Source organism: Gigantopelta aegis, chromosome 2 (assembly GCF_016097555.1).
Source record: "Gigantopelta aegis isolate Gae_Host chromosome 2, Gae_host_genome, whole genome shotgun sequence".
Taxonomy (NCBI): Eukaryota; Metazoa; Mollusca; class Gastropoda; order Neomphalida; family Peltospiridae; genus Gigantopelta; species Gigantopelta aegis.
Genome location: NC_054700.1, coordinates 41,195,954 through 41,223,941, shown reverse-complemented (window position 1 = coordinate 41,223,941; position 27,988 = coordinate 41,195,954). Strand labels below are relative to the sequence as shown.

The following is a 27,988-nucleotide window of genomic DNA, read 5'->3' as shown; positions in this document are numbered from 1 at the left end:
ACAACAGCAAGCTACTTTGTATACAACAGCAAGCTACTTTTATACAACAGCAGGCTACTTTGTAATCTACAGCAGGCTACTTTGTATACAACAGCAGGCTACTTTGTATACAACAACAGGCTACTTTGTATACAACAGCAGGCTACTTTGCATGCAACAGCAGGCTACTTCGTAATCAACAGCAAGCTACTTCGTATACAACAGCAAGCTACTTCGTATACAACAGCAGAGTACTTTGTATGCAACAGCAGAGTACTTTGTATGCAACAGCAAGCTACTTTGTATACAACAGCAAGCTACTTTGTATACAACAGCAAGCTACTTTTATACAGCAGCAGGCTACTTTGTAATCTACAGCAGGCTACTTTGTATACAACAGCAGGCTACTTTGTATACAACAACAGGCTACTTTGTATACAACAGCAGGCTACTTTGCATGCAACAGCAGGCTACTTTGTAATTTACAGCAGGCTACTTTGTATACAATAGCAATCTACTTTGTATACAACAGCAAGCTACTTTGTATACAACAACAGGCTACTGTGTATACAACTGCAGACTACTTTGTAATCAACGCGCAGGCTACTTTGTATACAACAGCAGGCTACTTTGTATGCAACAGCAGGCTACTTTGCATGCAACAGCAGGCTACTTCGTAATCAACAGCAAGCTACTTCGTATACAACAGCAAGCTACTTCGTATACAACAGCAGAGTACTTTGTATGCAACAGCAGAGTACTTTGTATGCAACAGCAAGCTACTTTGTATACAACAGCAAGCCACTTTTATACAACAGCAGGCTACTTTGTAATCTACAGCAGGCTACTTTGCATGCAACAGCAGGCTACTTCGTAATCAACAGCAAGCTACTTCGTATACAACAGCAAGCTACTTCGTATACAACAGCAGAGTACTTTGTATGCAACAGCAGAGTACTTTGTATACAACAGCAAGCTACTTTGTATACAACAGCAGGCTACTTTGTAATCTACAGCAGGCTATTTTGTATACAACAACAGGCTACTTTGTATACAACAGCAGGCTACTTTGTATACAACAACAGGCTACTTTGTATACAACAACAGGCTATCTTGTGTCGGTGTTTTGAGCCATATGACGTTAACTAGCCACTATGGGCGGGACGTAGCCCAGGGGTAAAGCGCTCGCCTGATGCGCGGTCGGTATAGGATCGATCTCCCGTCGGTAGGCCAACTGGGCTATTTCTCGTTTCAGCCAGTGCACCACGACTGGTATATCAAAGGCCGTGGTATCTGCTATCCTGCCTCTGGGATGGGGCATATAAAAGGTCCCTTGGTACTAATTGAAAAAAAATGTAGTGGGTTTCCTCTCTAAGACGATATGTAAAAATTACCAAGTGTTTGAAATCCAATAGCCGATGATTAATACACAATTAATATACTCTAGTGGTGTCGCTAATCAAAATAAACTTTAACTTGTAATTAGTCACCGACAGGGATGGCGAGGTGCTGGGTTAGAATTCCTGTACATACCAACGAATTGTTGTAAAAACAAAGAGAGCTGTGTTCAGTGTCTGCGTTCAGCCAGATAGATTGGAAAAATGTTCGCGAAAACTATCCATGTTGCTCTCTTCTATTATTCTTTTCTTTTCTTAATGATACCTAATTGTGTCAACATTTCTCTGAATACCAACTGCGTTTCAATATCAATATGAATATTAATTTGAAGATCATTGTGACCACAAAATGTCTGCATTACAATATGGACCAGGGTCCAATTTCACAAAACATCGTAAGCCTAGTTTTGCACGTAAACGTAAATCTACAATTCTTATTATTACTAACAGTACAACTAATATAGTTTAAAGTACACATATTTCGTTTTCTTTTGTCCTTTAATTGCACAATCTACCGCAATGATGTAATTTTCTTCGTGAAATAGATGCCAAACACTTGTAAATGTATACCCGGTATAATTTCTAGTCGCAGACGTAAACTTACGATGTTTTGTGAAATGGGTCCCAGGGCACCGTTTTACGACCTGTGTTCTTAGCGTTATTATTATTTCAGGTAATACTATTTAATCAAAACAATTGAATATTTTCATTATACACGATTCGTTTGCAATATTGTTTGCGTGTATCACAGGCCAGAATTTACTGGAAGTATTTAAGAAGTCACCATTGATCAAAAGTTGATAACATAATATGACATCAGCAAAGAATTACCAAAATGTCCGCTGGCTCTTAGTAAGTTTTGGCTGAGTATAGTAAAGAGGTCAAGCTGGTCGTACACTTGTGACCTGGTCAGTGAGGTATCATCATCATTCTGGCTGACGGGAGAGGAATTCCAGGTAAGTGCCAACACACCAGTGTGCCAATTCCACAGATGGTAATTACACAAGGCAGGTCTTCTCGAGTCGCCCCCAAAAATATTTTACAATTAAAATTAGTAGCCAATTAGTATAGACGCTATTATAACTTAAGATTCTTGTTATTTTATATACCCCCCCCCCCCCCACAAAACCCCCAAAACGCTACCCCTCCAAAAAAGGCCCAACCCTAAAAAAAACTTAACAATCAAAAAAAAAAAAAAAACCCCTAAAAAACAACAAACAAAAAAGTCTCCAAAACAAAACAAAACATCAACCTATATCACACGTGAAAGATGGTTAGTGCAGGTTAAAACTACAGAAACGTAATCTAATTTAAACAAAACAAAACAAAACATCGACCTATATCACACGTGAAAGATGGTTAGTGCAGGTTAAAACTACAGAAACTTAATCTAATTTAAACAGAACAACAAAACAAAACAAAACATCGACCTATATGACACGTGACAGGTTAAAACTACAGAAACGTAATCTAATTTAAACAGAACAAAAAAAACATCGTATATCACACGTGAAAGATGGTTAGTGCAGGTTAAAACAAAACAAAACAGAACAAAACATCGAACACACGTGAAAGATAGTGCAGGTTAAAACTACAGAAACGTAATCTAATTTAAACAGAACAAAACAAAACATCGACCTGGTGGTTAGTGCAGGTTAAAACTACAGAAACTTAATCTAATTTAAACAGAACAACAAAACAAAACATCGACCTATATCACACGTGAAAGATGGTTAGTGCAGGTTAAAACTACAGAAACTTAATCTAATTTAAACACAACAACAAAATATAGCAATAGGCCCCAGTTTAAGCGAATATTTTAAACTCAAGGGAACAAAGTCCTGTGCACTAAACTGATGCGAGTTCTTTATTGCTTTAACTTTTACAACGTATATAAACTTTACAATATTGGATAATGGTGGGACGGTTTAGCACTGTTCAATATACATAGATAAAATAAACACCCAAAACCAACAACATACATATATGCTTGAATTTTTTTTAAATTACTTGGGATAAAAATAAAGAAAATATTAAATATAAACATATAAACGTATGGAAACGTAAGACACATTTACATATAACAAAACACACACAAATATATAGGTAAAATAAACACACAACCCTCCCCCCCAAAAAACAAACAAAACAACCCCCCCCCAAAAAACCCCCAAAAAACCCCAAACAAACAAAAAAACAAAAACAAACAACAACAACAACGAACAAACAAAACAAACAAACAAACAAACAATAATAATAATAATAATAACTGGAAACTGGAATGGCGCAGGAGGTCGCAAGACGTTTTGGCGTGCATCAAAACACGATACAGAATTTGTGGCGACGTTACCAACAGCAGGGCAACACCAGAGACAGACCACGTTAAGGTCGCCCGCGTGTGACGTCACAAGCACAGGACAACCATATTCGGGTAACACATCTTCTTAATCGATTTCGGGCGGCAACTTTGTCAGCCAGAACCATCCCTGGGTTGAGAGTAATCAGTGCCAGGACAGTTCGCAACCGTTTATTGGAGCACAACATCAGGCCGCGACGCCCAGCAATACGTCCTATTCTACTACGACGTCAACAAAATGCGCGTCTAGCATGGAGTAAACAGCACTTACAATTCACCCGTTGCGACTGGTCAGGTATGCTATTCACCGACGACTCCAGATTCCATTTGGACGGTAGTGACGGTCAAAATCGAGTCTACAGACGTGTTAACGAACGCTACGCTGACGCTTGCGTTGTGCAGCGTACAGGTTTCGGCGGTGGGAGCGTCATGGTGTGGGGAGGCATCATATCATACGGGAGGACGCAGCTGGTGATTGTGGCTGAAAATCTGACTGCCGTACGCTACAGGGATGAGATCATAAGACCGCATGTGCTCCCGTTCCTTCAAAGTCAACGTGGCGCCGTCATGTTGCAGCAAGACAACGCTCGCCCTCACGTCGCACGTGTAGTGACCGACTTCCTGGGACAGCAGAATGTCAACACACTGCCTTGGCCCGCTGTTTTGCCTGACCTGTCGCCCATTGAGCACCTGGCCTCAGACCACAATTAATTTCGCTATATGTTTCTATATGGCCTTAGTGGCTATAACATTTTTTATTAATATCAGAAGGCCCGTGAAGTTTTGTATGTACCTTTGCCTGCATGGGGGACACATACCCTGAAAAGGACAACCCCTGTTGTCCAGCTCTTTCTCCCAGCATATTGGTTTAAACAGACACACCCTCTAAACCAGGCCGGAGTACACCCATTTTACACAAAAAGCACTACTTTTGCATGGGCCGGAATTACCACAAACAAGTCTTCAATGTCAACAAGTTACACATGTTTACAAACTAAATGCTACCACCTGTCACTTCAGTCAAACAGTTGCCACTTCATAGCTGTCTGCCATGAAATAATCACAGTCAAACAGCAGACTACTTGCGCGGTCAAACTTCCGGATTTTGGACAACCAAATGGGAAGATAACTGTAATCTGAGGCCTATCAGTCCATTTTCCCCCATAAAAACTGGCCCACACTAATGCATTCCAATGATATACATATTAAAGCAATGCTCAGTAAGTATCGGTATGTCACCTTTAAACTGAGAGTATATAGAGGCTGTGTTAAAACGCCTACCACAGTGCCTTGCCATGGCCGATTTTAGCAATGGAAACTTGAGGGACACCAACTTCAAAATGTAATAACTTTATCAAATTTTGGAATTTCTTCATACAATGAGCAGTTATTTTTTCTTCTACATATGTTCTATCTGCACAGTGTTGTCTTGGAAAGATTTTGAAATATTTAAAGGAAAACAAATCAATCATTAGATTTTACTTCATTTTTAATTAAATATTAAACCTAAATTTAAATGTTTGAAAAAAATTAAAATCTAAAACTGTAAAATTTTGCATTTTAGATATGATAAGTGGAGGCTTATTAAAGATATGGTGACTGAATTCATGGTACATTATTAGAAATGTGTCAGAGGGATGGTGAAAGTCACAAAATTGGGGCCATTTGCAACACATTTTTACACACTAATTTCAGGGAAAATTAGACATGATAGGCCTCAGATTCAATTTTGACCTGCTGTATTTACTTAATCTACTTCATTTACTGTATTAGACATGTAGCCACTTTGTAAAAGGCAAAACAGTCCTTATAAATGCATATTAATATGAATATGCCCTACAGATATTACTTAGGTATACACCATAATATGTTTTTTGTTGATGACAACTTTGAAAATGAAGATTTTGTCACAAAATGCTGATATAAATCCTACCAAGAGGTACTTGCACCATATTTTTCAGTTTCCAGTGATAACTGTTAACAAGTGTAGTCATGTGCCAGTGTCTTGGATACCTCAGTGTAGTATTTCTTGACTGGAAGGATGTTTGTTAGTAATGACCACTGAATATGCATTATGGATTATTCTGCCATATGTATTACAAACCAAATGGTAACCTTTTTGGCACATTTTCTGCAATAAACTTGACAAGTATACCAGCATCTGATTACTGAACACAATAAATACATTCAGACAGCATAGAATATTAGCCTATTAGATTTTCTAAGGATAAAAGACCATTTTTGAAAAATGACTGAAGTGTGTAATTTACATAAATGTAGGTGAAATGTATTATTAGAGTACTTAATCTTGTTAAAAACTGTATACTATTTATTTAAAGTGTTTAATTACATTTAGTAGTGATATATTCATCATATTTAGATCTTCTGTCCAATTGCAATAATTGAGAAACTCATTAAAATTCAATATGTAAAAACAAATTAAAATCTCAATATTGACTAACAAAATCCAACTTTTGCTCTTTTTTACCAAATTATTAGCTCAAAACTGTTAAAAAATATTGCAACAACCTGTAGTAACAAAAATGTTTTTTAATTTAATAAAATATTGAGAAAATAAATAAATGAGTTTTCATATTCCTTGTGGTATTCACAATCAGTCTGTGTAATTTCACCTCTCTGGTTATAATACTTTCATCAGAATCAAGCATTTAACCGGTGTAATGTGTGAACTATTTCAGGCCTCGGACCACAATTAATTTCGCTATATGTTTCTATATGGCCTTAGTGGCTATAACATTTTTATTAATATCAGAAGGCCCGTGAAGTTTTGTATGTACCTTTGCCTGCATGGGGGACACATACCCTGAAAAGGACAACCCCTGTTGTCCAGCTCTTTCTCCCAGCATATTGGTTTAAACAGACACACCCTCTAAACCAGGCCGGAGTACACCCATTTTACACAAAAAGCACTACTTTTGCATGGGCCGGAATTACCACAAACAAGTCTTCAATGTCAACAAGTTACACATGTTTACAAACTAAATGCTATCCCCTGTCACTTCAGTCAAACAGTTGCCACTTCATAGCTGTCTGCCATGAAATAATCACAGTCAAACAGCAGACTACTTGCGCGGTCAAACTTCCGGATTTTGGACAACCAAATGGGAAGATAACTGTAATCTGAGGCCACCTATGGGACGACATGGAGAGACGCTTACGTCTCCTGCCAAACCAGCCGTTGACCTTGAACCAACTGGGTCGTGTCCTTGTTCAGGTCTGGAGCAACATCCCACAACGGTTTCTGAACCATCTGGTGTCATCAATGAACCGTCGTTGTCAGGCCTGTGTGCACGCACACGGTGGCCATACACGGTATTGACATTGTGAACTCACTTTCGACGCCACCCCTCTTCATGACGCCCGAGATTGGTAACGACAATGCCAGACGTTTTTTTTTTGGATTTGTTATTGATCGTAAATAGCAAATAAATAATGTGTCAAATAATTGTGTTGATTTACTTACAAATAAGAAAATCACACCACTTTTAGTAATGCACAGGAACCTTTTTCCACTAGTATATATAAATTATATAGCACGTTATCTGGGAATACAAATTATACATACACATGCATATAAAGGCATACTGTCACGGATTTAAGGACCTTATTTCTCTAAAAATGGATAATAAATAAAAATTACATTAATTGTTGGAAACCAAATCTAGCTATCGCATCACCTTAACTGAACCATAATGGAGTGAAATCCATGTCAACCCTCTCGGCAATTTCAGTTTTTGAATTATGGACCATTGCCATAATTCAAATATTTTTTACAAAATATCATTAATAAATGGAGTATGGTGGTTATGAAGATTTCGGAACAAATCAAATTATTTTTGCTACGGTAATACTTTGTTAGACCATTGAATAGGTCAGTGATCTGTGACAATATGCATTTAAGATAAATTTAGAGACAGACAAACCGACATGTATGATTTAATAATATTATTGCTATATTTGCTCTAAATAAAAATTCTCCAAGGTTATTGCGCTTCGAGTCGGTAAACCTCGCATCAAACCCACAGTAACGAGTCTGGCACCTCCACTGTTATACTCTGGGGAAATACAGTGGTCAACACCTGGTAGATGTGAAATATAACACACGTTACCGACTTTTTAACATGGAGTATATTGGATTTATTGCCCTGCATTGATTTAGATTTCGTCCTGTCTGGCGCAGAAACTCAAAACGAAAACAAAAATTTTCAAATCGATAGACGATAATAGAAATCGTTCTGTGAACCATTTCGAGTAATTATTTTATTGTATTTGTTTATTAATTTATCATTTCTGTCTGTTTTTCTATCGGTTGGTCTATAGCATACATGTAAAGTCTACAATGTTTGCTGCATTGTGAGGCTCTCTCTCTCTCTCTCTCTCTCTCTCTCTCTCTCTCTCTCTCTCTCTGTGTCTCTCTCTCTGTCTACTCTCTCTCTCTCTCTCTCTCTCTCTCTCTGTCTCTCTGTGTGTGTGTCTCTCTCTGTCTACCTCTCTCTCTCTCTCTCTCTCTCTCTGTGTGTCTCTCTCTCTCTCTCTCTCTCTCTCTCTCTCTCTCTCTCTCTCTCTCTCTGTGTCTCTCTCTGTCTACCTCTCTCTCTCTCTCTCTCTCTCTCTCTCTCTCTCTCTCTCTCTCTCTCTCTCTCTGTGTCTCTCTCTGTCTACCTCTCTCTCACTCACTCCCCTTCTCTCACTCACACCCCCTCTCTCGTTCTCCTCCTCTTTTTATCTTTGAACCCTTATTTTTGTACTAAGATTCAAGCACGCTGTCATGGGCATACGTCTCACCTATCTGGGTTGTCTGTCCAGGACAGTGGGTTAGCGGTTAGTAGTTAGTGAGGGAGAAGTCGGTGTAGCGGCATTACCCCCTACCCATTGAGTCGTTAAAACTCGCTCTGGGTGCCAACCTGTACCGGCCTGCGAACCCAGTACCTACCAGCCCTTATGTCTGATGGCTTAACCACTACACCACTGAGGCTGGTACAGCTTCTTCACATACCAGCTTTCAGCTGTCTTCTACAATGACATCATACACGAACGTCTAAACACCTTACAATATGTATTGGCTGTAAAAGAAGCAAAAACGTCTGACTCGGGGCCAAACGTCAATTATCTCAATTTGACTGGCAGCCAAGCCAATAATTAAAACACATTTACACCGCTCAAAGCAATAGTCGTTACGACTTGGGTATTACTTACTTTCAATTGTCGGTAATTTGGACGTAACGAAAATACGACTCTCGCCGGTAACAAACCAAACGATCGCGATGTAAAGCGTTTAAGAAAGCACGTTCATTTTATTGAACAAACGTGGCGAGTCAGATTCCTCAAACCCGTACACAGTGATAACGTAATGATATAGACGTTAGGACGGGGGATGGGGAGGGGGTGGTGGTGACTGGTATACGGTGCACACGTGGGCAGAAACAATGATGTAACTTTAAAGATACATTCTCAAAGTTACATGCGATATATATCTCATATACTCAACAAAGTAAATTTTGCACAAGTAGACTTAAAGGCATATTGTCACAGACCACTGACCTATTTAATGGTCTAACAAAGTATTACCTGAACAAATATAATTTGATTTTTCCTTAAATGTACTTTATTCAACCATCTTCATAACCACCATAATCCCATTTATTAATGACATTTTGTAAAAATAATTGAATTATGGCAATGGTTCATAATTCAAAAACTAAAATCGCCGAGAGGGATGACATGGATTTCACTCCATCATGATTCAGTTCAAGGTGATGCGATAGCTAGATTTGGTTTTCAACAATTAATGTAATTTTTATTTATTATCCATTTTTAGATAAATAAGGTCCTTAAATCTGTGACAGTATGCCTTTAATGGTAAGTTTTTGTCAGTGTTGTTGTGTTAGCAAGTTTTGATCAAAACATTGAGTAAATTTTGACCAGTGAGCATCCACGAAAAAAAGTATTTTGTACCGAATATAAGAAAAAATAGAGAAAATATTTACTGAATCTTAATTAGGCCTAATGTTGTTGAGGATAAATAATTACAAATTGATCGATCCTCTAGATATAATCTGTACACAATTAACTCGAAAATATCAAACCCGTACGGCGTAAAGTCTTGGCGTAGAGTGGTTATCACAAGAATACTTGACTAAAACTATGAAGTAGGCTACGTTTCATTTCAACTTATTTTCGTGCTTATATCCAACTAAAGTTCAAACATGCTGTCCTGGGCACACACCTCAACTATCTGGGCTGTCTGTCCAGGACAGTGGGTTAGTGGTTAGTTTGTTAGTTGTTAGTGAGAGAGAAGAGGGTGTAGTGGCCTTACACCTACCCATTGAGCCCTTAAGAACTCGCTCTGGGTGGGAGCCGGTACCGGGCTGCGAACCATGTACCTACCAGCCTGTAGTCCGATGGCTTAACCACTGCGCCACCGAGGCCGGTGTAGGCTACGTAGAAAATGTTCACGGAGAGCAGTCATTTATCAATGTAGAGACATGAAGCAAATTCAAACTGTGACTTCACGCGCTGACCTGTCGATTACCCTGATTAGATTTTCCAGTAAGATAAATTATAAATGTTAGTAAATGAGCTTAAAACAAAACCCTATTATCACTGTTTAGTAAAACACTATTATTAATCGGCTACAATATGAGCAGTGTTAAAGTCAGTAGGTTAATCAGTAAACCAATAAACCAGCCAGTCAGCTAGATGGCCAGACAGTCAGTAAACCAGCCAGTCAGCTAGATGGCCAGACAGTCAGTAAACCAGCCAGTCAGCTAGATGGCCAGACAGTCAGTAAACCAGCGAGTCAGCTAGATGGCCAGACAGTCAGTAAACCAGCCAGTCAGCTAGATGGCTAGTCAGTCAGTAAACCAGCCAGTCAGCTAGATGGCCATACAGTCAGTAAAGCAGCCAGTTAGCTAGATAGCCAGACAGTCAGTAAACCAGCCAGTCAGCTAGATGGCCAGACAGTCAGTAAACCAGCCAGACAGTCAGTCAACCAGCCAGTCAGCTAGATGGTCAGACAGTCAGTAAACCAGCCAGTCAGCTAGATGGCCAGACAGTCAGCAAACCAGCCAGTCAGCTAGATGGCCAGACAGTCAGCAAACCAGCCAGTCAGCTAGATGGCCAGACAATCAGTAAACCAGCCAGACAGTCAGTCAACCAGCCAGTCAGCTAGATGGCCAGACAGTCAGTAAACCAGCCAGTCAGCCAATCAACCTGCCAGACAGCCAGTCAACCTGCCAGACAGCCAATCAATCTGCCAGACTGTCAGTCAACCTGCCAGACAGCAACTTTGCATGATGCTAGAAGATACCCTAGAGACAAAAATTAGATATAAGGACATTGCAGATTTGTCCTCTGGGAGCCATGGCGGCCATTTTGAAAAATGGCCGCCATGACTAACAAGATCCAATGTGAGTGTTTGAATTTACCATATTTTGTGTCCTTTTTAGAACTAATTACACTGATTTTTAGATATGTCCATTGTACATGATGTAGAGGTGATATTTTATACAAATTTCAGGGACAGTTCCAGAATATAAGCTAAACGACGTTATTTTTGTTTTCCTCATACATACTTGTGCAGTCATTCATGGTCAGTGTGTCCACCAAACTGGTAGGGAGCAGTGCTCTTAAGTACATCCGCCGATAGTAGGGGTGTATAGTAGGCGGTTACAAGTGCCTCTTTAACAATGCCAGAAGTAACTACTGAACACTCCCCGAAGAGGACACATTAGGCCAACAGCTAAAAGCTGATGGGGAATAGCAGCCTTGAAACACTTACATTGCGCTCCACATCATTTTCTACAACCATATCTAATGAGTTCTCTGCATTCATTGGTAGCCCTAGGCAAGGTTGTCCAAATTGGTTACTAACTGCTTGTGTTACCTTGATGCTATTCTTATTCATTTGGTGGTGGGAGTTCTGGTGCACAAACTATCATATGACCCCAACAGCGTGCTGGCTGGTACATTGTCCTTTTCACATGCTGTAGAAAGTATTTGATCGAGTACTCTTTTTGGGAGGGTCGAAAAGCACTTCACGTGCCTCATTAACATGATGTAGGCTGCTGGTGCGGTCATACAACAATAAAACAAAGTGTTCTAATGTTTCAAACCAGTCCGCTGTGGCCCTTGGTGGTGTTGTTAAGGCACCAACAACTAGTGTGACTTCATTTGCTACTTTCCAGATGGCCCAACTTCCATCCTTGCCCTTACTACCGAATTAAGACGGTAAAGGCATGGAACATGGGCGATGAAAGGCATCTGTCTGAACCCAAGACATGAGATATCTCTTGGACAGCCAGGTATGGAAAATGTCCAGTACCAAAAGCCACCCAGAGTTCAGAGATATTGAACAGTTGCTATGGCTAAGACATCAGTGTCGTCTCGTTGATAGCACTAGCTACATGAAGCAATATTCGTGTGTCTGCTTCCTCTTGGGTGCATCGGGCTATACTGGTGACATCTCTTGGCTGTTTGCATAGGACATTTTGAGGATGTGTGTCAGGGCTAGAGCTGGGTGTGCAGGACGTTTCACCAAATTATCTATAAAACTTTAAACATAGTAGAAACTGAGATATTTTCAAACATAATATCAATTATTACATAAGAATAATTTCGCCATATTAAAATAAAATTAGCCATGTGTCCAAATGACTTGACACTCCGTTTCCAACAGAACTGATTTCTTGGAAAGGAAGGAAAACGTCAGTCTTATTTTCGTCAAGCCTTAGTAATTCATACCAAGTTCCAGAAATTTTACTCAATGGCTCCATGTGCCTTTTCCTCTCATGTTTCAAGTACTTGACTTCAGACTAGTTAGGTTGTAAACATCCCAGATGACATCATTCCTTACAGCCTGTTGTTGTGATACTAGATACGCGAGGAAGATCTGACTTGCATATTCAGAGAAATTCCTAATTGCAACATGTTATTTACAGCTTCACCATAGGATGTCTACCTCAACAGGAGGTCTGTTAATATTACAATCTGATGTAATAAGCTCCTCTAGGCAGTACACAAGGTCAGACTCAGTTTCCCCATATGTGGCAGTGATGACGGCCAGGCTTGATTCTCATGCTAAAACAAATCATCCAGGTTGCCAACCAGTACCTGACAAACAACGTCAAGTCTGGAAAACTGAGCAGACATTTGCTATTGTACTTTGGATTTATGTCGAACTGGAGGATGTTTGAAGAGCGGCAGAAATTCTCGATTGGTTCTTGGATGGATGTCGCTAAAACATGCTGTTCTTTCACAAATATTCCATACTGATCCTGTCCTAACGTCTCAAACCTGCGCATGGTATAAACAATAGCATGGTCTGCTATGTATCGGCCGTCTAGTTTCTGTAGATTATCACTACTTTCACAAAATGGATCCCTTCTATATTTGTCAGTGACTTGACATCTCAATGAAATGATTTCTGTGTGTGTTTGGCCTGTTCATGATGTACCGAATTTGCTGCCTTCTGACTCATCTCCATGGATCACTCAAACTATTAGTCGAGTTATTTCTGGTCCACATACCATCCAGCACCTAAGAGCTGTCGGATTTTCTGTCTGGCTTAGCTCCACCATCACCTTTCACAGCAGCGTTATGTTCGGTCTAATCAATGGTAATAGCAGGGAAAAGTCTTCTTGACTGTGAATCTGCCTTTTAGAAATTCGAAATATACAAGGAGATGGCATTCTTTAAGTATTACCAAATCTCTCAAATGGACTGGAATCCATCTGGCATAATTTGTGTGATGAAGGCAAAGAAGAATGGGACAATATTGGTCAATGTATCAATGTACAACAGAAACTTTGTCACCTGGATTGCTCGAACAAACATCAACACTTTCACTTCCAGCTGAAGAACCATGAACCAAAACTAAAACTGGGGACTTGCTTCAGCTCTGATACTTCACTACTCTGATTTATATCAGATGCTTGTCTTTTACAAGTGTGCGGCTACACCATATATATGCCTTTTGTAGGAGTATGTGCAGGCTACAAGCGGTGACTTGATGAGCTTTACGAGTGTGTGCTACATTTGTAGCTTTTAAGAAAGAATCTGCTATAACTGCAGAGGCAGCTCCAGCCTGCACAAGGGCATATGTCCAACCACTTCCATCAGGTAGATCCCCTACCACCTTAAGGACTGTCATATCAATATGAAAAGCACCAAAAAACCCACAATAAAATTGGCTTCATCGTGACTTGCTGGCCGGGACCACGAATTCATTTACTAATGGGTTGATCCAGGGTCATTATTGCCACCTAATCAGGATTTAAGATGCATGCATGGAAAAATTGTAAGAAAAGTTAGGTTTTTTGTTTAACGACACCATTAGAGGGCATTGATAGGCTATTGGGTGTAGAACATTTGGTAATTCTGTTAAATAGTCTTAGAGAGGACACCTGTTACATTTTTCAGTTAGTAGCAAATGATATTTTTATATATACACTCCCACATAAATGATAGCACATATCACGATCTTTAATATACAAGTCGTGGTGCACTGGCTGGAACGTGAAATAGACCAATGGACTCACCGACAGATATTCATTCGGAAACATTGTAAGAAGGTGCAAAATTACGACACAGTCATGACCGTCTTTTTGATTGGTACTGTACGTCCTATACTACTTATAAAACAACAAATTATATATATTGTGAATGAAAGCAATTACAAAATAATAATTTGTTCTCTATTTGAGTTCGGTGATACTATAAATTCATAATAAAAATTCAGAAATGATTAATTAAGGAACAAAAAATATAGTAAATGGGGAGAAACGCTACCCTTTCCCATAGACAACCCCTCTCATTCAGGATATGCCCTGGGATATTTAACAAACTACACTTCTATATGTGGAATGGACATACCTATAAATCAGTTTAGTATGAACCCTGTAAATAGTTGCACTATAATTACATAAGTTATTTATTGGCAAAGAACATACAGACACCATAGTTTCTTAATTAATATAATTCCGTTTGGCTCATACTCTAGATTTGTCCTTGGAATTTGCCTCTATCAGCACCCCTACATGATGTGAACAGGCACATCTATAAATCAATGTAATTAATTGTGTAAAGAACAAAAAGTAACCTAAATTAAAACCCCTGCATTAAGTTATGTTGTGACCATGGCGGCCATTTTGAAAAATGGCTGCCATGGCAACCACAGGAAAAATCTGCAATGTCCATATATCTAGAAATAATTATTTTGGTATGTTCTTACTTCATGCCAAGTGTCATGCTTTTATCATCAAAGGCACAATTCTTCTATAATTTTCACCAATCCGCTGCACTACTATAACTTCTTCTTTTTTTAATTAATGTCAATAGACGGGTTTATTGGCCAGTGACGTCAAAGTACTGTGCGCGGCCATGTTTAGAATCACGTGATCAGTCCGCCATTAAGGAAGTGAAACTCGCACAATAATAACATGCGAAGGCATTGCATCTGGGAGCATTTTCAGTATTTATTAAATTTTTAGTATATTTTGTGAAAGCAAAACCAGTATAATTAATTTAAAGATTGTCAATTCATATCAAGGTTGGTGGAAATGTATTAATAATTAAAAACGTAAATAATAAAGCATGTATATACACACGGGAATATAAAAGCATAACGAATAATTTAATCTTATGCAAGCAAATATAATTTCCCTGGACACTTGTATAGCCTAATATATTGAACTTTAAAACAATATTTTAGCCTCAGCGGACGAGGGTATCAGATGACCCCCCCCCCCCCCCCCCCCCCCCCCCCCCCCCCCCCCCCCCGCCAGCCTAAGCTTCTGTTTTGTTGACAAGTACTTGTCTTGGGCATCACCAGTAAGTGTCAAAGGGGTTCGTTTTGTAATTAACTAGTATATAGAAAATTTTATGACTAATCAGAGGCGCATTTTCCGGGTAATTTAGTGTTGTACATTGTATTATATGTTATTGTGTTATATATATATATATAATAAAATAAAATAAAAATAAATAGAGATAAATGTTTGGCAGTGTTAACTGCGCCCCACTTCAACCCCATGTGATCACATCTGGAATATCCCAGAGCTAATAATAGTAACAGCTAAACGTTGACACCTACTCTAGATATAAGGTCAGTCTTTTTCTCTTTAAAAAAAATAAAAAATGGTACACCACGTTTTCTACAAACGTACATAATTGAAATACTTTTCTATATTTTAGGATACATTCAGTAAAGTTTCACTTAATAACAATCAAAATTATTTACACTTGCGTTTAATTTATTCGCTATATGCTTTTGTATTGGCGTGTATAGGTGCTTTATATTATTTATGTTTTTAATCATTCACAGATTTCCACCAAAATTGATATGAATATACAATCTTTAAATGAGGTTGAATTATCCGAAAGACTGGTTTTGTTTTTGCAAAACGTTCCACAAAAGCCATAAAGACTGAAATTGCACCCAGCTGAAATGCCGTCACATGTTATTGTGGCGTGAATTTCACTCCCTTAATGGCGGCCGTACAGTTAACCATCTATCGACAACGTCATAAACTGCTGGGCGACAATCTGAAAAACCCGTCTATAGGCCTATGGCTTTTTATGTGCACCTTTGCCTGCCTGAGGGACACATACTTTGAAAAGGACAGATAATGTTGTCCAGCTCTTTCTCCCAGCATATTGGCCGGAGTACACCCATTTTACACAAAAAGCACTTCTTTTGCATTGGCCGGAATTACCACCAAAAAATCTTATATGTCAACAAGTTATACATGTTTACAAACTATATGCTTTCCTCTATCAACTTCAGTCTAATAGTTGCCACTTCAAAGCTGTTTGCCATGAAATAACCACAGTCAAACAGCAGACTACTTGCGCATTATATATTTCTGGATGGGAAGATAACTGTGATATGAGGCTAGCCAGTCAGCAAGCAACCAAACCAACCAGCAACTCAGCCAGCCAACTAGTTGAAACCAGCCAGCCAACTAGTTGAAACCAGCCAGCTAACTAGCCAGTAATAAAACTGGCTTCAACCCATAGTGAAAGTTAAAATGTGTTGTTTAACACCACTAGAACACATTGATTAATTAATCATTAGCTATTGGACGTCAAGCAATTGGTTACTGTGACACATGCACGCAGTTTGAATAAACCCTTTACATTTTTCCATTGGCAGCAAGCGATCTTTTATATGCATTTCTCCAAAGACACTGCAGTAAATAGCAAAGCCTCTAGTATTCCAATGGTATAACACTGTGGTTAGGACAGGAAAAAGCCCAGTCAGAGAAAAGGTCCATCAAGCGGAATTGATCCAACGACTCAAACACCTCAGCCGAGTGGCAGTGCTCTTGGGTCGAAGGATCGAATTCGCTTGGTGGATCTGGTCTGTCATAGCAATTGAAAACAACGATGTGCGCCCAGTATATCCACGTCCTTCTCAGTAACCTATAGGGCAGGACGTAACCCAGTGGTACAGTGCTCGCTCGATGCGTCGGTGGGCCCTCTAGGCTATTTCTCGTTCCAGCCAGTGCACCACGACTAGTATATCTGTGGGATGGTGCATATAAAAGATCCCTTGCTGCTAATCGAAAAGAGTAGCCCATGAAGTGGCGACAGCGGGTTTCCTCTCTCGATATCTATGTGGTCCTTTACCATATGTCTGACGCCATATAACCGTAAATAAAATGTGTCGAGTGCGTCGCTAAATAAAACATTTCTTTCTTTCTTTCAGTAACCTATATACAAGTCTGTTTTGTTTAACGACTCCACTAGAGCACATTGATTATTAATCATCGGCTATTGGATGTCAAGCATTTTATAATTTTGACATTTAGTCTTAGAGAGGAAACCCGCTAAATTTTAGTAGCAAAGAATCTATCGCATGCACTATCACACAGACAGAATAGCACATACCATGGCCTTTGATATACCATCGTGGTGCACTGGCTACAGCGAGATACAGCCCAATGTGCCCATCGTCTAGAATTAATTAATACGAATAGATGGACGGATGAATGAATCATATGAATGAATGGAGGAATGAATGAATGAATGAATGAATGAATAAAACTGACATGAATTAATACGAATGAATGAATGAATGAATGAATGAATCAATCAATCAATCAATCAATCAATCAATCAATCAATCAATCAATCAATCAATCAATCAATCAATCAATCAATCAATAGATAAATGAATGGATGAATTATATGAATGAATGAATCAATCAATCAATCAACAGATGAATGAATGAATGAATGAATAAAACAAATTGAAATGAATGGATGAATTATATGAATGAATGAATGAAACCATTAAAAGAAGCATGTACCTACTACCAAGGAATAAGACGAAAGGTGTTCAAGATCAATCACCGGACCGCCATGGAAGAAGGTGGAAGACAGGTAAACAGATCAAAGGATTCCGCCGTAAAGAAATAGCAAACTAAGGCATGTTACTTTAGGTGTATAACTGACACCGACACTAAAACGCACATCTTGGCCAACGTAAACTGACGTAACGCGCTTTTAGCATTAAGTAATTGTAACATACATCAGAGAAATTGGAGAATAATTCTGTGAACACTTACACTTTACATTTTGATAGAGGGAACAGGTGAAGTGCGGCAATATGCGTGAAATGTCTTTGTCTATTTTTTTTATGTGTTTTTTTTGTACGCCCGTCTTTTGTGATATAGAGACGGGTTTTTTTTTTGGAAATAGTTCCTGCTAGATGTATATTCTTGGTATAGCGAACATTATGGGGGAACGCGAATATATAATGCACATGTATAGTTGTATATTATTACGTGAATGTGTTTAATGGGATTCCGATCGGATGACTTTGCAACTATAAAAGCAGCTGGTACGATATTGGAATACAGATGACTGGAAGTAAATATAGAAATTTACCGAAAACGTGCATGCAATTATATAACACAGGATACTGGAAAACAAACCAGTTTTCCCAATAAAAAATCCCCGCAAAAACAAAACACACACACACACACACACGCACGCACGCGCGGGCACACACCCGCAAGCTCCCTCACAACCCAAGAAAAAACATTAAAATGTTAATTAGAGCACACTTTGTCACTTTCATCAACTCTTTACCTTGTGACTAACAACAAAAAAGGAGGAGGGGTAGAGAGCAGTGTTCTGGCTACGTCCTGATAAATCACAACAAAACAACAACAACGACAACAGCCAGATCCGAAGACCGGAAACTAGCGAATGCAACCTGCTGCGCTTTTGTAGCGCACAGTTTCGCAGCGACATGACCACGTGCTGTAGGTTCTTGTACCAACACAACAATGCCAAAATGGCACTTACAAGATTCAGCTTCCAGTGACTGGGTTGCATTTGCAGTTCGACAAAGCAATTTAGACACTAGAAGCCGCCACCGTCGATTTGAAGACACCGGCCTGCTGTTTGCGACGTGTTTCGTTGGCGAAAACCAATAGGCTTCATCCAGGGAGGCAGAATAAATTCTAAGTATGCTAATATTGGTTTTCTTTCTCTGCATTGGGGTCCCACTGTGCCAATAAAAATTATCGTGTTGTAGTAAGCAATTAGGAAAACACAAATAGCCCCACGTATTCCCATCTCGAGAAATTAATAAATAAATTTGTTGAATGTTTTCCTCTCCATTAAACATTAGATAAACCGTCTTGTTTATAGAATAGACATTTTTCGACTGCAATATTATTAATACGAAGAGACTAAGGAATTAGAAATAAATTAATTTTGACAAGTTGTGGGTTAACCGTGTTTTGGGACGATGAAGTCATAGAATACAGTTAATTATGAAAGTAGACCTACATTAGATGGAAAGGTGATCTTGGTCTGGTATTCTTTTTATAGTTTCAATTTCGCTTTCCCCCTGCGCGTGCTGTAACCTCACCGTTGTGCAGAGGTGTAACATTCTCTTTGAGAATGGCCAATACAGCACAAATCCCCTTGTTTTCTTCGAGATACAATTGAAATTTTGAGTAAACGTCAGTATCTATCTGTGATATTTGTACTTTTGCACACTTCTTTACACTGTTTTTATTTAAATCTTGAATTTTTATATTGATGTTGATCATCACTTTATTTGTTTGCATTACCATACAATGTAGTTTGACATCCAATAACCGATGTATTTTTCGTGTTGGGGTGTCGTTAAACTTTCATTCATTCATTCATTAAATTTCGCTTCCCTAAAATGTTACACATTTTGCACAACCACAACACAAGTTTCAGCAAACTCTTGACCATGAGTTCACCTTTATCCGCTGTCTTCATTGAACGTACAAAGTGCATATGTAGAACTTCTTGGCCCGTTTTTTAATGAAATTTCGAAGTCCAGACTTGAGACTATATACTGATTGCTAATGTTATTGCACTGAATCTAAGACATTAACATTAAATAAGCACAGGGGTAGAAGTGAAGTTCGTGAAAACAGAATCAGAATTTTCAGGTAAATCTGAACGACAAAACTATTGACGTTTTTAAAATCGTATCTCTGCACCACTACACCAGTAAACAACAACAACCACAACGACAATAACAACAACAACAACAGCAGCAGCAGCAGCACAAAGCAACAACAAAAAATTAAAAACTATTCATAAGGACTTCACTGCTCCAATGAATCAGGAAGAAAATGTTTTATTTAACGACGCACTCAACACATTTTGTTTACGGTTATATGGCGTCATACATATGGTTAAGAACCACACAGATATAGCGAGAGGAAACCCGCTGTCACCACTTCATGGGCTATTCTTTTTCGATTAGCAGCAAGGGATCTTTTATATGCACCATCCCACAGACAGGATAGTACATGCCATGGCCTTTGTTACACCAGTTGTGGAGCACTGGCTGGAAAGAGAAATAGCCCAATGGGGCCACCGACGGGGATCGATCCTAAACCGACCGCGCATCAAGGGAGCACTTTACCACTGGGCTACGTCCCGTCCCCCAATGAATCACTGTCAGATGTTTCGCCTATAGGAAAACCGCTATTCCCCAGGACGATACGTCCTTCCTACTTTATGTGTACGAAATATGATTTGGCAAATCTAAACCTGCACAAGACAGAGTCCAATGAACAGTTGTGATGGCCTTCAGTCATAAATCATTGTCAAAATAGTAAAGAAACCAGGTGTTCGCGAAAGGTGAACATATCCTGACTCACAGCTAACCGTTGTCAAGTCAGTTGTTGATGATAATTTAAATTGCATATAAGATTTATTTTTTAACCAGAAAGATGAAAAAGCATGTACAAGTAGGATACAGTATCAGACATAAGGTTTATTTTAGCCAGTGATGCGTGATCTCAGGGCAACATCGGGCAAGTATTGACGAATGACGCATTTCGAGTATAAAGCAGTCAATGAACTGTCTACACAAGATGGTTAAATATTAAAATAAGCCTGATATCAAAACACCAAAAAGGACATAACACCTGAAACGTGGCTGACTGGAAAGAGTCTTTTGTTGTTTGTATTTCCGTCGCTTTTCCCCATAGGCCGCGTATAAATAATAAGTTACATAGGAAATCGTCAGAGCGGTAGGACAAAAGCTAAACTTGGAATATAATATATCAGGTACCAAGGAAGGCAGAACAAAAGAAAAGGAATATTAACGTTAGGTTAACAAAATTTAATTGTTTAATCACCGGTGGCAAAAGTGCAACTTGCGTAAGGATCCGATACCAATAAATGTTTTGGTTTATTTTTTAAAGAATATTTACTTCAATAATTAATGAAATGGCGTATCAAAAGGTCTATGGACCTAAATAAATGCTTTTTCATAAGATGACATTACATATCATACCTAATAGTAAACAATAAACATATTAGATTTAATACAACAAAATATCAATGTTTCAGTCATATTAAACAGAAGTACAAGTTTGACTATTGAAATAGTATCATGTACACGTATTTGGACCAAGTAAAGAATTAACATTTTCTTATAAGTGCTTTGATAATACTTGTAAAAAAACCCAACTCCACAAATGTAAAAAATATATATAGATTTAGAAGTATACAACGGGATATGCAAATGATACACAGGACTAAATATATCGACAGTTCTCTCACGTGCTGCGCAGTACCCACGTGTGCAGGGAAGTTAGCAGTGTGGGAGAGTCTAGACTAGCGACCGAAGTTTATGTGTGCGCGCGTGTGTGTGTGTGTTTGGGGGGGGGGGGGGGGGGGGGCGGGTGTCAAGTCAGGCTTCCCCGGGAAATATATTGAGAAAAAAGACAATTTGCATAAGCAGGGAGTGGTTTCAGTATTAGGATGGAGAATTAATTTGTGTGTTACGTTGATAGCGAGCATAGTTAAACAATAACGAAGAATGGCGTCCAACGGAAACACAATTAATTCGAGTGGTCTATTCTAAAGGGTTAAATGGTATTTTTAAAATGTATGTATTATCGATACTATAGCTTTAATCCTCAACGTAAGTTCAAGTTTGGGCATTTTTGACACGAAGTTTTAGCGGAAACCCGCTACAGTTTTCTATTAGCAGCAAGGGATCTTTTATATGCACTTTCCGAGCCAGGGCACCGTTGCAGGAAGTGATCTTGGCGCTAAGATGACCTTAAGTGCATACTGTAAGTGTGCATTTTAGGTGATCTTAGTGCTAAGATTGCTTCGTGGAACGGGGCCCAGGACAGCACATACCACGGCCTTTAAAATATCAGTCATGGGACTTGAATACTCAGGGCCCTATAACTTCGCTGGAACAAAAGAAATGTTTTATTTCACGACGCAATCAACACATTTTATTTACGGTTATATGGCGTCAGACACATGGTTAAGGACCACACAGATACTGAAAGGAAACCCACTGTTGCCACTTTATGGGCTACTGTTTTCGATTAGCAGCAAGGGATCTTTTATATGCACCATCCCACAGACTGGGTAGTACATACCACGGCCTTTGATATACCAGTCGTGGTGCACTGGCTGGATCGAGAAATAGCCCAATGGGCCCACCGACGGGGATCGATCCCAGACCGACCGCGCATCGAGCGAGCGCTTTACCACTGGGCCACGTCCCGCCCCTCGCTGGGACACGACAACATGTTTAACGGTTAATCAGAATGCTAGTATTTATTTATTAAAATTTTTTTCACCTGGCTTTTCTGACAAGATTTTTTACTTTGGCAATTTATGCCACGCTTCCAGCAACTCCACAGAGACCTGCACTTCTCCAGGCAAACATTTCACAACACGTAAAACTCCGAAACAGTTCCTTCACTAACATGCTATTTCCGTCATCTCGGCAATTACCGGAACGTGTTCGTATAATTTCGTACGAACACGCACTTTGTGAAATGACAGGTTGTTTTAGTGGACAAGAGAGGATACTACATGAGTGGCCGTTAGATACCATTTGTCTTACAACGAGTTGTTTTAAAACGAGCGAACGTATGTTCGATACGTTTTTAAACAATGAGTTGTATGGTAAATATTTCTGACACAAAAGTTTGTTTTATTTAACGACACCACTGGAGCACATCGATTAATTAATCATCGGCTATTGGATTCTGACACAAATGTAGTATTCTATTTCTTATATATTCTCAAAAAAAAAAAAAAAAAAAAAAAAATCAATTGTAACGTCTTTTTCAACTAAAAAGTACTTACGGCGATTGCAGTTAACTTATACGCCACAGAGCAATCAATTTCTATCGTGCCTATTTCATTGGATGGGTTGACTGTGGCGACTAGGTCATCACCTAAGAGTAGTGTTCGCCGTCTTGAGGGCTCTGACGATGAGATGAGTGAGGGTGAGTTTTATCGTCAATACATTTGACCTATTCGTCTAGTTTTTAATGTTAAAGTGTGTTTTGTTTAACGACTCCACAAGAGTACATTGGTTATTGGATGTCAAACAATTGATAATTCTGACTCGTAGTCATCAGAGGAAACCCACTACATTTTTTCCATTAACAGCAAGGGATCTTTTATATGCACATTCCCACAGTCAGGAAACTACATACTACGGCCTTTAACTAGCTGTGGTGTATTGGTTGGAACGACAGAGAAAACCAATCAGTTGAAACACAAACACTTCAGGCGAGCGCTCAACCGACTGAGCTAAATATCCGTCGACAAGGAATCTGAACGATTGTCATGAAAACATTCAAAATCGTATCTCTGAATGTTAAAATGGCATTTTGACAAGGTCGTGAGATCTCCCACGACTCACTGTCAGGTGTTTCGCCTATATGAGGACTGTCATTTTGTCTGAAGGAGGACTGCCACTCCAATATTCTGGTGCTTTTTGTGAATGTTTTTTTTTTTGTGGGGTGGGGTGTGGGGTGGGGGTGTGGGTGTCTACGGTATCCAGACTAAACCCATTCGACATTAACATCAGGCCCATAAGAACGATATATCAAATGGTGGGGGGGGGGGGGGGCACAATCTGTAGTGGAGGGCACAAGGCAGATTTTTTTTTTTTTTTTTTTTTTTTTTAAACAGGACAAAGAAAGAAAAAAATGTTTGCCTTCACATTTTCTATATTGCCGAGGCAACTTGAATGACTCCGATTTTGTCCCAAAATTACCTCATTTGGACCCAAAATGTCATATGGTGCGTCACAATATTAATAGTTGAGGAAGCGCAGCATCGTTTCTGGTATAGATGGCGATCGGCGTTAATTTGAAAAACAATGAAGAAGCCAGGTTTTGGTTTAATTGGGGGGGGGGGGGGGGGGGGTCACCCACTCTATCTATGACACGTATCATTGGGATACAAATATAAAAGGTCGTGGGGGAACGTGTCATTAGGGGGCGTGGCACCTCCACATCCTACCAGGCGCAGATCCAGTGGTTTGAGAAGCGGGCGGGGGCACCAGGAATGCTGGGGGGGGGGGGGTAAATAGGCTTTTTATTTATGTTACGTCTGCTAAAAAAGGGGGAGCATGCCCCTCCGCCACACCCCTTTTTACGCCAGTGCCTACAACTTGTCGATATATGACAGTAAAATAAATCCGCCTTTGGGGGTTCATCATGGCCAACTGGTACTTTTTGTCTTTCGCTTTCGTTGCTTTGTTTATGTTGAGGTACACGAGAGCACTCATGTCTCGAACGCGGTAAATAACACCTATAGATATCCATATCAACGTGTACACTACAAACGTTGCCAAACGTTGGAAGATGCCTTCTGTTTAATGCCGACCGGTTAGTGTCAAAAGGAAAAACATGGACGGTATTTCCTTGTAAACATAAGGTGCAGTGTAGCCCGAGTACTCTCAATGTAAGACAGCTAGACGGACATTTGGACGGTTATTAGCCCTTGCATGTCCGTCTAACTCTCTTACAGTCGGAGTACCCGGGCTATGTGCAGAGGCGAAACTGTTTAAATTACATATTGTTTACTGACAAAACAAAACTCAGCTTGACAATTTTTGGTCAGGCATAATCCAAAGAATAGCAAAGTTCTTTAAAGGATTGCCAACAATGAATAACTAAATAACTAAATAGATAAATAAATAAATAACTAAATAAATAAATAAATAACTAACTAAATAACTAAATAAATAAATAAATAAACTCATTAGGTCAATAGGGCGGGACGTAGCCCAGTGGTAACAGCGATCGCTCGATGCGCGGTCGGTGTGGGATCGATCCCCGTCGGTGGGCCCATTGGGCTATTTCTCGTTCTAGCCAGTGCACCACGACTGGTTTATCAAATGCCGTGGTATGTACTATCCTGTCTGTGGGATGGTGCATATAAAAGATCCCTTGCTGCTAATCGAAAAGAGTAGCCCATGAACTGGCGACAGTGGGTTTCCTCTCTCGATATCTGTATGGTCCTTAACCATATGTCCGACGCCAAATAACCGTAAATAAAAAATGTGTTGAGGAGTCGTTAAAGAAAACATTTCTTTCTTTCTTTAGGTCAATAATGATTATCGTCATAGTTATAATAATCGTAACTTACCCCAGAGGAATCCATGACAATATCACTAAACCCAGTAAAAACAAGCAAAACTTTTACAAACTGTTTTGTCGCTGAGCGCTGTCGTCTAGCAACGCCATGACGTCAAAGCATTATCAACGTCATAGTTACGTTTCCATGGCGCGTGAAAAAAAATCAAACAAATCCTGTGACGCACTTCTAAGTGTTCGGCAATGTACGACAGTCGTCGGTGTCTGCGCCAGTAAAAATAATAATTACACGTTTAATACAATATCGAATATTTAGTGTTAGTAGTGAATGATGCACTATTAACTTTCAAATAATTATTTTAGTGTCTGTTTCTGTTGTTCTTTTAATTAACTTTGGATATGGGCTAAGTACAGCCAACCTGAGCAGAAAAACGTTCGGTAGACTGGTTTATGCGCTTCACGGTAAAACAATTCGCCAAATCAGGAAGCAGTTAAATAGTTAGCGAACGTTAGCGCAACGTTACAGGCCTGGGGCCTAATTCACTAAACTCTGGCAACTTTGCGATCTCGCAGTGCAATGCTAAAAGACTTGCAAAGAGGATGCTTTGTCGTCTAGAGACCTTTGTGAATAAGGCCCCTGGGCAGCATTCAACCAGACCGAGCGGAAAAACGTTCGCTAGACTGGTTTAGGCGCCTCACGTTAAACCAAATGGCCACGTCGTGAACCAATCAAATAGTTCGCGAACGTTAGCAAAACGTTCACTGGCAGAACTTAGGGCAGTCTAACCTTGGTTTAAACATATTTATTTACTGCAATAATAAATAGTTTTGGGATTGCCCAACAGGCTGATAGCGCCACGTTAAAAAGAGTAGCCAAGAAAACAACAGTGTAATGTAGTGTTGCGAATCAGTTAGAATCTCATCATCAATCATCGGTTATAACCGGTTTATACCAACCGATCAACGTTCGATTACACAATTGGTTAGAATTATAAGAACACTAGACATATTTAAATTATAAGCACTATGCACCTATTGTCGTGTTCCCAGGGATAAACCCTACAAATTGCCAACATATTTACACTGATTCCATAATCTAAATTAAATTGGGGGAACAATTACAGGTAAACGTTTCCAACAATCGATTGTGGATTTTCACAATCGACCATCACGTCGGGAGAGCCAAACCCATCAAGACAAACAGACAAACATATATTTTATTTGAGTCTCATGATTTGGAGATTCACAAAGTAACCTGTTTTAACTGTCTTAATTATGTAGAATCTGAAGAACATGTTATTATTCACTGTCCTTTTTATGATAGCGTTAGAGTAGATCTGTTTAAAAAGGCAGCAGCTGCAGTAGTGAACTTTAATAACCTTTTAGATAAAGAGAAAATGTCATTACTTTTAATCCACCCGGATATTGTTAACATTACAGCCGAAGGTTGCTATCTTATTTTATTACATCGCCTAAGGTTTTTTTTATATATACAAATAGACATATACATATTCGATGGTTTTTTAGTTTTACTTCTTGTAAATACAATACTTTTTAAATATTTCTGATAGTCCTTTAATAGTTTTAAAGTCTCTCATAACTTCATAGGAGCGGCTGGTGTACTTTTACTACTGTATTACTATATTATTACTGTTGAACTCTTGTTTTATTTTAATCTGTACACAAGAATTTGTCTGTCTGTCTGTCTGTTTGTCTGTCTGTCTGTCCTGACTACATGATACCTGTTGAGAGTGATTAACACGTTTATTAAAACTGTACGTGCGTTTGTATTATGCATAGGCAAATGATGTTATAATATTATGATGGTGAAACAAGGTTGTATAGCCTGCTATATTTTAAACCAAATACTGGTTAGTTTGCCCACCATTTTGATCAGGTACTTTAACGCTGAGGTGGTAAAGTGGAAATATTATTTAAAGTTTTTTTTTAACAAGAAACAAATACCATAAATTTCAATAATTATTATCATTTTACAAATCTCTACAACCCCAGAAACAAGTGTCTAATACTAGTACAACCATTACCGACAACTCAACGACCTCGAATATTCAATAGACTTGAATAGAGTAAAAATCGCCATTCTCTTACATGTTTCCAGTTCTTTCGAAACACTTTCAGAAACTGTCTTAAAAAGATGTATCACTCAGATATATAAAGTGTTTAACAACGGTATTGCTATTGTGCGGTAAAAGGTTTGTTGTGTTGTCTTGCGCAACAAACTAAAGCAGGTTGAGTGTTTCGATTTTTTCTTTCAGGGTCGGAACCATGTGTGAGGGTACTAATAGTCATTACTCTTATACTTGGTTTCAACCTTTTACCTTCGTTTTGTTTGG

General features: G+C 39.1%; 1 protein-coding gene across 2 annotated transcripts in view; it reads right to left on the bottom strand.

Moving 5' to 3' along the window:
- LOC121385736 overlaps positions 1–25,770 on the bottom strand; it is a 71,957-nt gene extending 46,187 nt beyond the window's left edge. For both annotated transcript variants that reach the window (XR_005959575.1, XM_041516508.1), the window contains exon 1: positions 25,687–25,770. The gene's annotated coding sequence lies outside the window, so the exon portion shown is untranslated. The remainder of the gene's footprint in view (positions 1–25,686) is intronic.
- Between the last annotated feature and the right edge of the window lie 2,218 nt (positions 25,771–27,988).